At 37.8% G+C, this 15,044-nt stretch overlaps 1 protein-coding gene across 1 annotated transcript in view; it reads right to left on the reverse strand.

Moving 5' to 3' along the window:
• Positions 1-15,044, reverse strand: part of RSF1 (remodeling and spacing factor 1) — a 174,097-nt gene that overhangs the window by 55,015 nt on the left and 104,038 nt on the right. The gene's annotated exons all lie outside the window — the stretch shown is intronic.

Genomic DNA, 15,044 nt, shown 5'->3' on the forward strand with positions numbered 1-15,044 from the left:
AAATATAAATACAGTGTAGAATGGCTAGATCAAGCTAGTTAACATACATATTACCTCACAATGTAATTTTTTTTTGTAGTGAAAACACTTAAAATCTATTTGGCAATTTTAGGCATACAGTGTTACTAACTAGTCATCACATAGTACATATCTCTTAAACTTATTCCTTATTTTGTTGATAGTTTAGTTTTACAAGTTTATTTTCTTTTTAAGGATACGTTAATGTTATCCCCTCTATCCCTTGTTTTTCTTGCAATTTATTTGTTCAAGACACTAAATCCACTGTCCTACAGTTTCTAGACACTGCAGACTACATTCCCATGTTCCTCTGTTCTTTGTTTATCCTGTGAATCATCACTTCAACAGATTCAGGTTCAATTTCTGTGACAAAACTACTTATCTGGTGTTGGGGAGTTCTTTATTAACAGGCATATGATATCTGGTTATTTCTCTTTTTATCAGCAGATGTTGATGCTCAATATAAAATCTTTTAACTTATTAGCGATTTCAAAATGATGACATTCCCGTTCAATCATTCATTCATCTGTGACTAGCTGGAATACTTTTATAAAAACAAGAGTGCTTTACTCATTTACTATCTTGTTACACAGTGGTAAAGTTCATATACAAAAGGAAGGATAAGTGTTTGACTCTTTATCTTGAGTCATTTTAACATGACTTTGATAACCTCCTTATTACCTGGAGTGACAAGATGATTCTGAGCTTATCATGCTGCAGAACTGAAATCAACCATTTTTCCATTTTTCCGATTTTTAAATTGGTTGAGTTTACTGGGAAGTTGTATTTCAAGACCACAATCTGGGCATTAAGGATGCTCACAGGTACTGGGTTGACCAATGTTTCTAAGCCTTTTTAGTAAACAGGGTTAGGACACACACACACACACACACACACACACACACACACTTTTAACTAAAAAAAAAAAAAGGCAAAACAAAACTCATGAGTTCATTCTGATAGTTCGTGTTTTCTTAACGTTTTCTAGCTTACATATTATTTGCTTTTCCCCCACACTGAAAATCTTGGTTTTCAAGGACACAGATGATACAGTAGGTGGCTGGGTGCAGTGACTCACATCTGTAATCCCAGCACTTTGGGAGGCCGGGGCGAGCAGATCACAAGGTCAGGAGTTTGAGACCAGCCTGGCCAACAAGGTGAAACCCTGTCTATACTAAAAGTACAAAAAAATTAGCCGGGTATGGTTGCAGGTGCCTGTAATCCCAGCTACCCAGGAGGCTGAGGCAGGAGAATTGCTTGTACCCTGGAGGTGGAGGTTGCAGTGATCCCAGATCAAGCCATTGCACTCCAGCCCAGGCAAGAAGAGCAAAAGTCCTTCTTAAACAAAACAAAACAAAACAAAACAAAACAAAACAAAACAAAGAAAGAAACAGAAAAAAAACTTCAAGTGCACTCTCACCCTACTTTTCCTAATGTTAAGAACTTACATAACTAGAGTATAATTACCAAAACAGAAAATTAACATTGGTAAAATACTATTAAACATATTTTACTCAAATTTCACCAGTTTTCCTTCAATGTCCTTTTTTATTCCAGGATCCACGTCTCAGTGTATTTTTTTTCCTTGGTCTCCTCCAACCCTTAGTCTCCTCCATTCCTCATTCTTTTTTTGTCTCTTCTGACTCCGACACAGTTATTCTGTAGAATACCTCTTAATTTGGGCTTGTTTGCTGTTTTCTCTAGATTAGATTGAGGTTATACAATCTAATGTGGAATTTTTTGACAATAATTCCACAACAGTTACGTTGTGCTTTGTATAAAGAGTTACATGATGTCAATATACCTGATATGATTTGGCTGTGTCCCCACCCAAATCTCACCTTGAATTGTAATAATCCCCATGTGCCTAGTCATGGAGATAACTGAATCATGGGGGTGGTTCCCCTATACTGTTCTCGTGTAGTGAGTAAGTCTCAAGAGATGCGATGGTTTTATAAACGGGAGTTCCCCTGCACAAGCTCTCTTGCCTTCTGCCAAGACATGCCTTTGCTTCTCCTTTGCCTTCCACCCTGATTATGAGGTCTCCCCAGCCATGCAGAACTGTGAGTCCATTAAACTTCTTTCCTTTATAAATTACTCAGTCTCAGGTGTATCTTTATTAGTAGCAGGAGAACAGACTAATACAACATCTTACTGGTGAGGTTAACTATTTGGTTAAGGTGATGTCAACCGGGGTTATTTCACTGTAAAATTACCATTTTCACCTTTGTAACAGTTAAATATCTTGGGGGAGATATTTTGAAATTATGCTAATATCCTGCTTCTAAACAAACTTTCACCCACTAATTTTAGTATCTATCAGGGATCTTGCTTGCAACAATTATTACTGTAGCATTTTCTTTCTTTTTTTTTTTTTTTTCTGAGACGGAGTCTCACTCTGTCGCCCAGGCTGGAGTGCAGTGGCTGGATCTCAGCTCACTGCAAGCTCCGCCTCCCGGGTTCAGGCCATTCTCCTGCCTCCGCCTCCCGAGTAGCTGGGACTACAGGCGCCCGCCACCTCGCCCGGCTAGTTTTTTGTTTTTTTTTTTAGTAGAGACGGGGTTTCACTGTGTTAGCCAGGATGGTCTCGATCTCCTGACCTCGTGATCCACACTTCCCTCATTACATCTACATGTTTTAACAGATGTTCACTTGCAGAGAAAAGATGACCCTTCACTTTTATTTATTTATTCAAATTGTACTCACATAAGTCTGAACTCATAGATACTATTCTATGGATTAAAATCTATCTATCTTTATATATTTTGTTACTAAAACTCTTACTGCTTTCAATACCGGGAAACTCCTTCCACTTGGCACCTATGTCCTAATGATATGCCCAAATCCCTTTTTGAGCACATCCTTATTTTCCAGCATTACCAGACATTCCAGGCTCATCTTGTGTTTTCCCTGCTTGTTCTTGGGATCAATCTCTTCTCTAAGGAGCTCTGGTTCCTCTTACAGGAGAATGACATTTTGAAATCAAAATCTGGAGGCTGTGTTCATTGTTACTGGGGTGTCACTGCTCTTAGATTCCTCTCATAAACACAAATATGCAGGTATACTAACTCATACATGTGATTAAACTTTTATTTATTTCTTTATCACCTACTACTGATGTTTTGTTAGTCATTTTGGCTACCTAAAGCTTATTCATGACAAGATTCCTATACACAACACTCATGGGAAAAGAGATTATAGATTTTGGTAACAGCTTATCTGCAGTCTATCTGAAAGTCACATTGGCTGGACATGAAGTCCCTGGCTGACATTTTCTCCCTGCTGAGAGTCTCTCAAATACATTATGGCATTTTCTTCTGGCATAAAACACTGATGTCATAAGGCAGTCTGATTTTCCTTCCCTTGTAAAAGTCATTTGGTCTTTTTGTCTGGATACCCAAAGTATTTCTTTCTTCAAAGCCCTGTAACTTTACTAGAAAATGTCTTGATATTGATTGGTCTGCACTGAGTTTCCATCTACTTCAGGAAAGTGTTTTCCAACATAGTCTTTAGTTATTTATCTGTTCCCCGCTTTTTCTATTTTGTGGACACATATCTCTTGGATCTTCTTTGGCTATTTTCAGTATAGCATTTTCTCTCAAATCCTTATATCCTATGTTTCTTTTTGTTTTTTACAAATACCCTGGTTTCTATTTTTCTATTTTGTAAAGGCATTAATTCTTATGTTTGTTGACTCAGATGTTTATCTTAGTCTTTTTAAAATTTAACTCTTCCGAGTCCTACCACTTATTATAGTTTTCATGTTTGATGGGCATGTCTTTCTGAGAAGCTTTCATTGTCTGTAGGGATGTTACTCTGCTTCTTGTTCTCTTTTGTTCTTATAATCCCAGGAGATTTGAACTTGCTCCCTTTTAGTTGTCTGGTTTTACGTACAAGTAGATTCCCTAAACTTTTAGAAAAAAGTCATTTTTATGATAGTTTTTCCAATTTCATAACTTTAGAGTTTCCCTGTTATTTCTGTGAAATACTCAAAATTAAAGCAATGTACTTTATGAGATCACCTAACTCTATTCCTCTCCCATAATTTTACTTGAACCTTCTTTTTGTTTGTCCTGTTGTCCCTGTCCTACTTAATTTGGAGCCTATGCCCAGCAGTTTCACGTCAGCGTGGAGCTTAATCCTGGAAAGGCTTTGGGTGGTGAGAATTGAGAATTCATGAGGCCCATAGTACCTGAGAATCTTTAAGACCTTTGCTGTAGATTTTGTCTATATGATTTGTTGTTACCACCAATATGTTCCTTTTATGGGGGAATTTGTAGAGACTTAAAATCCACACCACTATTACTTTCCAAAATTCATGAATGATAAATTTTCCCCTTCTAATTCAAACCATAACAAACTCAATCAGAGCAAACCAACTTCAACAGTTCCTCCAATCATGAAATATTTCCTTCCTTCCTCCCTTCTTCCCTCCCTCCTTCCCCAATAAGGAAAAATCTTTCACATAAGAAGCACTATAGGCCAGGCGTGGTGACTCACACCTGTAATCCCAACACTTTGGGAGGCTGAAACAGGCAGATCGCTTGAGCACAAGAGTTTGAGACCAGCCTGGGCAACATGGTAAAACCTTGACTCTACAGAAAATACAAAAATTAGCTGGGCATAGTGGCACATGCCTGTAGTCCCAGCTACTCAAGAAGCTGGGGTAGGAGGACTGCTTGAGCCCAAGAGGCGAAAGCTGCAGTGAGCCATGTTTGAGCCACTCAACTCTAGCCTGGAGACAGAGCATAAACCTTGTCTTAAAAAAAAAAAAAAGACTTACTCCTGTAATCACACTGCTTTAGAAGGTTGAGGTGGGAGGATTCCTTGAGGCCAGGAGTATAAGACTGGGCAACATAGCAAGACCTCATCTTTACAAAAACAATTTTTTTTTTTTTTTTAATTAGCTGGACATGGTAGCACACGCCTGTAGTCCCAGTTACTCGGAAAGCTCAGGTAGGAGGATTGCTTGAGCCCAGGAGTTCAAGGTTACAGTGATTTATAATCATGACACTGTATTCTATCCTGGGCAATTGAGCAAGACCTTATCTCTTTAAAAAAGTTCTTAAATTATTGGGAATGATAGAGGAGTTAAAAACATTATTTAAGTTTTTAAAAAAAAAAAAAAAAGCAGCAGCACTATGGTCTGTGTCCTATTGTTCATGGCAAAAAAATAAGAGAAAGAAATGCAAACGTCAGTGTATTTCCTGTCATTTTTTCTACTTAACTCAAACATGATGTAAAAGACAGATTGTGATAATACAGAGTATCTTTTCTTTTATTCCTATAAAAGGAAACTCTTTTAGATATCATAATGTTGTAACAATAACATCTGTATTTATTCGTCTCCCTATAGTTGTTTAAAGTAAAACAATGTTTTATTTTATTAATTTTTTTGAGAGGGAGTTGTACTCTGTCACCCAGGCTGGAGTGCAGTGGCGCAATCTCGGCTCACTGCAACCTCCGCCTCCTGGGTTCAAGCGATTCCCCTGCCGTGGCTTCCTGAGTAGCTGGGATTACAGGCACATGCCACCACACCCAGCTAATTTTTGTAATTTTAGTAGAGATGAGGTTTCACAATGTTGGCCAAGCTGGTCTTGAACTCCTGACTTCAAGTGATCCTCTTACCTCGGCCACCCAAAGTGCTGGGATTACAGGCGTGAACCACCACACCCTGCCAAAACAATGTTTTATATGACAATAAAAATAGTACTTTTTTTTTTCCTTTTTTGAGACAGGGTTTCACTCTGTCGCACAGGCTGGAGTATGCCGGTGTGAGCACGGCTCACTGCAGCCTCAATGTGCTGGGCTCAAGCCTGCATCAGCCTCCCCAGTAGCTGGGACCAAAGGCGTGCAACACCATGCTTGGTTAGTGCATTATTATACATTCAGTACAGAAACTTTTGGATCCCTCTCCGTAAGTTTCTAGAAATTGCCCACAAGTATCAAACAATGTTCAATCTTACTACTCATCAGGAAAATGTAAACCGAAACCACAAAGAGATATCACCTAACGCCTGTTAGGGTGGTTATTATCAAAGACAACACAACAGGTGTAGGCAAAAATGAGGAAAGAAAAAAAAAAAGACAATCCCCGTACACTGTTGTTGAGAATGTAAATTAGTATAGCCATATAGAAAACAGTATGCAGGTTCCTCAAAAAACTAAAAATATAAGTACTATAGGATTCAGTAATCCCACTACAGGGTATATATCCACAGAAAATGAAACCAGTTTGTTAATGAGATATCTGCACTCCCATGTTCCCTCCAGCATTAATCACAATAGCCAAGATATGGAATCAACCTAAGTGTCCATCAACAGATGAAAGGATAAGGAAAATATGATCTATATACACGATGGAATATTATTCAACATTAACAAAGAAAGAAATCCTGTCATTTGTGACAACATAGATAAACCTGGAAGAGATTATGCTAAGTGAAATAAGTCAGGTATAGAAAGAAATACCCCATGATCTCACTTACATGTGGAATCTCAGAGTTGAACTCACAGAAGCATAGTAGAATAGTGGTTATGAGGGACTGAAGGTGTGGGGAGATGCTGGTCAAAGATAAAAACTTTCAGTTAGGATGAATAAGTTCAAGAGATCTACTGTACAACATGGTGACTACAGTTATAACAATGTACTGTACACTTGAAAATTGCTAGGACAGGAGACTTTAAGTGCTCTCACCACAAAAAAAGACAAGTCTGTGAGTCAATGCATATGGTAATTAGTTTTAGACAGTTCACAAAACAGAATTAGTTTTAGATATTCCATCATAAATATATACAACTTTTCTTTGTCAATTAAAAAATTTAAACCCAGCTAGGCACGGTGGCTCATGCCTGTAATCCTGGCACTTTGTGAGGCCAAGGCGGGTGGATCACTTGAGCTCAGGAGTTCGAAACCAGCCTGGACAACATAGTGAAACCCTATCTCTACAGAAAAGGCAACAATGAGCTAGGCATGGTTACTTGTGCCTGTAGGCCCAGCTACTTGGGGGTCTGAGGTTAGAGGATCACTTGAGCCCAGGAGGTGGGGGTTGCAGTGAGCCAAGATCGCACCACCGTACTCCAGCATGGACCCCCCCACCCAAAAAAATTAAACCTTGCAATCTAGAATAAAAAATATATATAAATACAGGACAAAGGTGTCACCCTTGGGACCTCCTGAATGCAGTGAGAATCCTGGGACTTTGGTCCATAAAGTTGATATAAGAGATATCAGCTTCCATGGAACATGAGGCTTTTGAGATAGAGTGGTTCCTGGACCCGCTCAATGTAAATCCCAGCTACTTGTTTCTCCAGTTGTTACCTGGGAGAAAACAGCTTCTGGATGGCCGTAAGAATTGTTGCAAAGACTATTCCTAAGGCTAGATATTGCTCCTGCTGGCAAGCTATGATCCCTGTCCTACATCAATCTCAGTATACTGATGCCAAGTGTTGTCTATAGTAGTTTTGCGAATCTGAATACTTAAACCTAAGAAGGATCCCAACGGGCACTAAAGATACAAAACTGCAATGTATGGAAAAATACTGTGTTGTGTAGCTCATTTATTAATCAACACATTGCCTCATGTATGGGAGCTTATCCAATTCACAAGTTTACCATGACAATGCCATGTTCCACTTTTAACTTTTTAATACAAAAAAGTCCCTAGATAACGATACAGGGAAGTGAGTTCTTTTATCTCCAATCATATTAAACTTCTCATCAAAGTTACAAAGAAATCATTATGAGTAACATCATAAATATCTGTGCTTTCATCAGGTACAATAGAAAATATAAAAAATGATTTACTATCTTGTCTCACTTATTACTAGTAATCTATTCACTATGAACAAGAGTATTGCCAATTGTACTTACATATGCAAATGCTCATTGCAGTTTGATACAAATGCTTTTTTGCTGCACTCAAACTCAAAATTAAAATAAAGTTTTGGCTGGGCATGGTGGCTCACACCTGTAATTCCAGCATTTTAGGAGGCTAAGGCAGGCAGATCACCTGAGGTCGGGAGTTCAAGACCAGTCTGACCAACATAGAGAAACCCCGTCTCCACTAAAAATACAAAATTAGCTGAGCCTGGTGGTGCATGCCTGTAATCCCAGCTACTCAGGAGGCTGAGGCAGGAGAAACACTTGAACCCAAGAGGTGGAGGTTGCGGTGAGCCAAGATTGCGCCACTGTGCTCCAGGCCTGGGCAACAAGAGTAAAACTCCGTCTCAAAAAAAAAAAAAAGGAAAAAAAAAAAGTTTTGATACACATAATATTTTATCTTAAGAATATATAGCTGCACATCATAGCATTCAAAATAAATCTCCTTAAATATATCAGTCCTCCCCTCCCAATTTCTTCCTCAGGTATCTTATGTTAACCATCATAGTTTTTACAATGGATAGTTTCATAATATTACATGCCACAGACTGAATTGTGTCCCCCACAAATTCATATATTGAAGCCCTAATCCCCAATGTGACTGTATTTAGAAACAGAGCCTTTGGTGAGGTAATTATGGTTAAATGAATTCTCGTAAGTTGGGGGGGAGGAACTTTAACATTACAGGAATGGTGCTTTTTTTTTTTTTTTTTTTTGAGACGGAGACTCGCTTTGTCGCCCAGGCTGCAGTGCAGCGGTGCCATCTTGGCTCACTGCAAGCTCCGCTTCCCAGGTTCATGCCATTCTCCTGCCTCAGCCTCCTGAGTAGCTGGGACTACAGGCGCCCGCCACCACGCCCGGCTAATTTTTTTGTATTTTTAGTAGAGACGGGGTTTCACCATGTTAGCCAGGATGGTCTCGATCTCTTGACCTCATGATCCGCTCACCTCGGCCTCCCAAAGTGCTGGGATTACAGGCGTGAGCCACCGCGCCCGGCCAGGAATGGTGCTCTTATAAGATCAGAGGAACACACAACAGATAGCTTTTTCTCCACACACACAGAGAAAAGAGTCATTTGCAAGCCAGGAAAAAGCCCTCATCAGAAATCAAATTTGCTACTTTTAACTCCAGAACCGAGAAAATAAATTTCTATTGTTTTAAGCCATTCAGTCTGTTTATTTTGTTATGGATAGCCTGAACAGACTAATAGACTGCATTAAGTTATATTATTTTGCCACATAGAATTTAAGCTTTATATCTGACATCACATTAATAATGATCAAAGGAAAATCATCAGTAACTACATAACTATATAACTATACTGGGCTGTGTGCAGTGACTCACGCCTATAATCTTAACATGCTGGGAGATCAGGGGGGAGGATTGCTGAGGCCAGGAGTCTGAGACCAGACAGGGCAATATAGTGAGACCCTGTCTCTACAAAAAATTTAAAACGTAGCCAGGCATGGTAGCATGTGCCTGTAGTCAGTCCCAGCTAGTCAGGAATCTGAGGCAGGAGGATCCCTTGAGCCCAGGAAATGGAGGTTACAGTGAGTTGTGATTGTGGCACTAGATTCCAATAAGAGCAAGACCTTGACTCTAAAAATAAATAAATACAAAAAAACAAATATACTGACATACTTTACTTCAACAATTAGCAACTCTCCTTTTTCTGAAATAATTCTTGGTCTTTGTTTTTCTAAAATTGATAAAGACATGAACACAATAAATATCTTATTTTCATGTTAACTACACTGTAAGAAAAAAATATATAAGTCTAAGCACGTGAGACTAAGCCCGATTTTAGAGGGCACAAGAAAGGAGTATGGCAAAATGGAATATAAATCTCACGTAAATAGAAACAACCATTACTCAGCTACAGAGTATTTTGACATACAAAATGATGATCCAAAGTTGACAACTTTTCTAATTTTCAATTTTAGATGTTGACAGCAACTTCATTTAAAAAATCAGTCATATGAAAACATATGTTCCTTCAAAAATTTGTACATTAACATTCACCACTGCATTATTTATACCAAAAAGTGGAAAAATCCAAATGTCCATCAAGTGAACAGATAAATAATATGTGGTATATCCATACTAATAAATATTCATTCATAAAAAGGAATGAAGTATTGATATATGCTACAACATGTATGTTGTAATATTTAGTATATGTTTTTAACATTATGGTAGTGTAATGTTAAAAACATTACGCTAAATGGAAATGTCAGACACACACGGCCACATGCTGCATGATTCTATTTTTATGAAATGCTACAAAGAGGCAAATCCATAAAGACAAAGTAGATTAATGGTTTACAGGGGATGAGGGTAGGTAGAAATGGCAAGTAACTTCTAAGTGGGTAGAGTTTCTTCGTGGGGTGCTAGAAATGTTCTAGAATTAGTGGTTATGGTTGCACAATGCTGTGAATATACTAAAATCACTAAAATGGTGAATTTTATCTTAGCTTTTTAAAAACAAAGCAGCACTGCAGAAACCAAAATAAACATGTTTTTGGGCCAAACTAGGTCTGTGAGCTGCCAATCTGTAAATTCTATTCTTTATAAGAAATTCTCAAATGGTATCTTATCTGATCACCTGTAGGCAGAAGTGCATGACTACAAAAATTAACAAAAGGACAATCTTCTTTCAATTAGTAGAATTAAAAACTAAATGTTAGTTGAGCTTCCCTCAACTTTGTTATTCCCCAGTAAAGTTTCTTTTTAACTTTTTGGTCCCTTCTAAATTAGAATACAGTGTCCAATGTAGACAGCAAGTATATATTAAATTCCATGGTGTTTTATATGCACAATACCTTCCAGGTAGTTTATCACCTAAATTAAGACACTGGATCTTAAACTCCCATAAAAGGGTGTAAATGACACCAAACACTTACTTGGAAATCTACCATAGTCTGAGAATAACAACTCAAAAAGTATCTGAGAGCTTCAAGTCGGATGCCATGACTAGCCCTAATATAAGTGGGACACAAATAGTATAAATAAAGTTTCAGATGGTCCTTGAAGTATAACCAGACTTTCATGGGAGTTGGGGAGACAACATCTGAGGGAGAGAAACAGCATGCAGACACAGAAGGGAATGCCCAAGACATATGGAGAAAACAAAAGCATCTCAATGATCTGGAACCAGTACTCATATAAGAAAAAGCAGGAGCTATTGCTAGAAAGAGAGAGAGACCAGACTGAGATTCTGAATGTTAGTTTAGCAAATTTAGACTTTCAGAAGGCAATTCTAATTACCTTTGAAACAAACTCAACTTAATTATTTAGTTGGTGCCACCATTTTCCAGGCCACTTGCTGTCATTTTTCATTTTTTTGCCCACGTTTACAGTTAATACGTTTCTCCTTAACACCCATACAAAAATAAAAAACTTATCTTACTGAGTTAAGACACAAGGCATGGCAATTTAACTAATGACTAAAGAAAAATCTACTTTAGCTACCAGAATAAGAGTGGCTGTTTATTCCCTCTCCAGTGCCTATTTATTTTTATTTCTTGCTGCCCAATTTGCAAATATCCAACCATGCTTAATTTTTAACTTTTGTCACATTTTGCTTCAACACTCTATGTTAGACATTCCCCAGGACTGTTTCTGGCTTTTGACCTACTCCTTCCCACTTGGCCCTGATCCCCCAACACAGTCCAAGGGTAATGTTTGCTTACATCCGAAAGGAATAAAAATGACAGAACAGAATCATATTTATTTGGTCTTGCCATGGAATAGACTACAAGAACTACATCTGAGAGGACAAGGGTGAGAGGCAGGGTTTTGGGGGCTGAAATTGTATGTAAGTGCAGCATTAAAAGGGCACAGGGACTCTGGAGGCAGACTGCCTAGTTTTGAATATCAGGTCTGCCATTAACAAGCTATTACTGAAATAACTCTTTATCTAATTTCCCTCATCTGAAAAAAGGGAAGTAATAATATTATACTACTAAACAGGGTTTGTTGTGAAAATGATCTGACAATACAGGCAAAACATTTAGAACAGTATTCGCACATAGTAAATGGTTTATGTGTTACTATTTTATCCACTATAGTGTAAGCTTTATAAAAGCAAGGATTTTAGTCTTTCTTTATTAAACTATATGCCTAAAATCATGCTTAACACAGAGAAGGTGCACAGTAAGTATTCACTGAATGAATGAATGAATGAATGAATGCATTAATAAAAAACATTTTGTTGTTAGAGAAAGAGAAGCAGAAAAGCCTTATTTAAAAGAGAAGGTAGGCTCTGTGCAGTTGCTCACATCTGTAATCCCGAAATTTGGAAGGCTGAGGCAAGAGGATTGCTTGAAGTCAGGAGTTCGAGACCAGCCTGGGCAACAAAGTGAGACCATGTATTTACAAAATTAAAAATTAAAAAACATTAGCCAGGCATGGTGGCACACACCCGTAGTCCCGGCCACGCAGGAGGCTGAGGCAGGAGGATCACTTGAGCCCAGGAGTTCCAGATTGCAGTGTACTATTGATTGCACTACTGCACTCCAGCCCAGGTGACAGAGTGAGACTGTCTCTAAAATAAAAATAGAAGACAGAAAAACAAAGAGAATGAAATGTCCTGCTCCTCCTCTTCTACTTTTTCAAGAGATGCCATCCCTCACAGACCATTTTCTCTTAGTTGTGTTGAGAGGTATAACATCAGTATTCATTGAGAAATGTTTTCAGAAACAGGTGTATAACAGCCTTTGGTGTATTTGTTTCAGAAGTTAGGAGATGACCTTATTACTCAAAATGTGGTCCTCTAACCAGCAGTATCAGCATTACATAGGTCCTTGTTAAAACAGCCAATCAGCAGACAGCCAAGACCTACTTCACCAGATTCTGTATTTTAAAAAACTCCTGAGGTGAACACCACGCATATTAAAGTTTGAGAAGTACTACTCTAGACCACTAAGAGCACAGACTATAGAAGGATCAGGCTTCAAATGTAGACTCTGATACTTTATTATGTATGTGACCTGAGGCAACATTATAAATGTTCTAATTTCCTCATCTGTAAAATTAAAATAATAATAGTAGTTACCTCAAAGAGTTGCTATGAGGATTAAATGAAAATCCATATGCAGCATTTGGTAGACTGCAAAGAAAACAGGATGTGCCCAATAAATGTTAGCTGTTGTTGTTGTTGAAATCCCCCATTATCTACTATAAGGCCCCACAAATAAACTTTAGCATTAACTATTAGGAAGAGCTTAACTAGAAAAACAGTATGTTCTGCTTTTCTTTCTACTTTAAACTACACAGTTAGTCTCCCTTCAAAATCAGTGTCAATTTTGAGGTCTTGTATTAGAAATAATTGCCTCTTAAAATTTCTATTATTCTGACCGTGGTTTCCAATTCACATTTTCTCTGGCTTTGATTTTAATTGTGTATGGGAATAAGAAAATATGTGAATGAACGACTGACATGAACAAATAATATTAAGTTTAAACCTAGAACTAATCCTTGGAAAATACTACTAAAAAAGAATAGAAATCCAATAGGAGTTTTAGACTACTTTAAAATTATCATGCATGGCTGGGCACAATGACTCATTCCCGTAATCCCAGCACTTTGGGAAGCCAAGGCAGGAGGGTCGCTTGAAGCCAAGTCAAGACCAGGCTGGGCAACAGAGCAAGACCCCATCTCTACAAAAAATAAAAAATGAAAACTAGCCGGGCCTGATGGCACACGCCTGTAGTCTTAGCTACTCAGGAGAGGCTGAGGGGCTGGGATCACTTGAGCCCAAGAGTTCTAAGCTGTAGTGAGCAATGACTGCACCACTGTACTTCAGCCTGGGCGACAGAGAGAGATCCTGTCTCAAAGGAAAAAATAAATAAATAAAAAAGCTTTCCTAAAGTAGTCTGTAAGTTTAACTTTAGCATATGAAAAAGAATTCTTCAAAGCAGAAATTGGGCTTAGAAATAAAACCACCAGACATTTGAAATAAAACCACATAAGCAATGAAGGACGATAATCAACATTTCAGCTAAAAAATGCTTAATATATAGGAACATTATTATATACTACACAGAAAGGCATAATTCCTTGTTTACAAGCAATGCTTGCAGATAGAGAATGCTTTCTATAAATGGTTTCCTAAGAGCAGCAAATAAAGGAATAACACATTATTTTTAGGTTCTAACAGTAGAGGCAAACTAAAAGCAAAGAAAACATGGTAAGGAAAGCAAATTCCTTTGCTTGTCATTAAAAGGTTTATCAATAACAAACATTAACTAAAAAGATGTTGGTCAAAATTTCAGTTGGCTTCTTTCCTTTTGGAGAGCTCAGGACTTGGCTCTGTTTTCCTAGAATGGTTAGAATTTGATCTGCCTAGTTAAGCAAATTAGAAAACTCAATCGAAATCAGGTTTAACAATTACAATTATCATAGACTTAAAGAGTTTTCAAAGCATAAAAAAATTAACAACCCAAAAAAAAATGGACAAAGAACTTGAATAAGCATTTTTCCAAATAAGATATACAAATGGTCAATACTTGAAAAGACAGATGCTTAACATCACTTGTCAATAGGAACTAATAATTACAATGAGATGCTGCTATAAAAAAAAAAAAAAAACAGAAACAAGTGTTGGTGAGGATGGGAAGCAACTAGAGTCCCTGGATATTACTAGAAGGAATATAAAATGATGCAACTGCTGTGGAAAACAGTATGTGCTTCCTCAAAAAATTAAACACAGAATTACCACATATGATCCAGCAATTCCACTTCTAGATTAAAAGAAGGGAAAGCAGGGACTCAAAAGATATGTGTACACCCAGTTCATGGCAGCATTATTCACAATGTCCAAAAAGTGGAAGCAATTCAAGTGCCCACTGATGGATGAATTGATAAACAAAATGTGGTATACATATACAATGGACAATTATTCAATAATTTATTATTATTAAAAGGAAGAAAATTCTGACATACACTACAACAGTGGTTCCCAACCTTTTGGCACCAGGGACCGGTTTCATGGAAGACAATTTTTCTACAGGAGGTGGGCTGGGGGGATGGTTTTGGGATGAAACTGTTCCACCTCAGATCATCAGGCATTAGATTCTCATGAGGAGTATACAACCTAGATCACTCACATAAGTGGTTCACAATAGGGTTTGTGCTCCCATGA

Source organism: Rhinopithecus bieti, unplaced genomic scaffold (genome assembly GCF_001698545.2).
Source record: "Rhinopithecus bieti isolate Rb0 unplaced genomic scaffold, ASM169854v2 scaffold_23868, whole genome shotgun sequence".
NCBI lineage: Eukaryota > Metazoa > Chordata > Mammalia > Primates > Cercopithecidae > Rhinopithecus > Rhinopithecus bieti.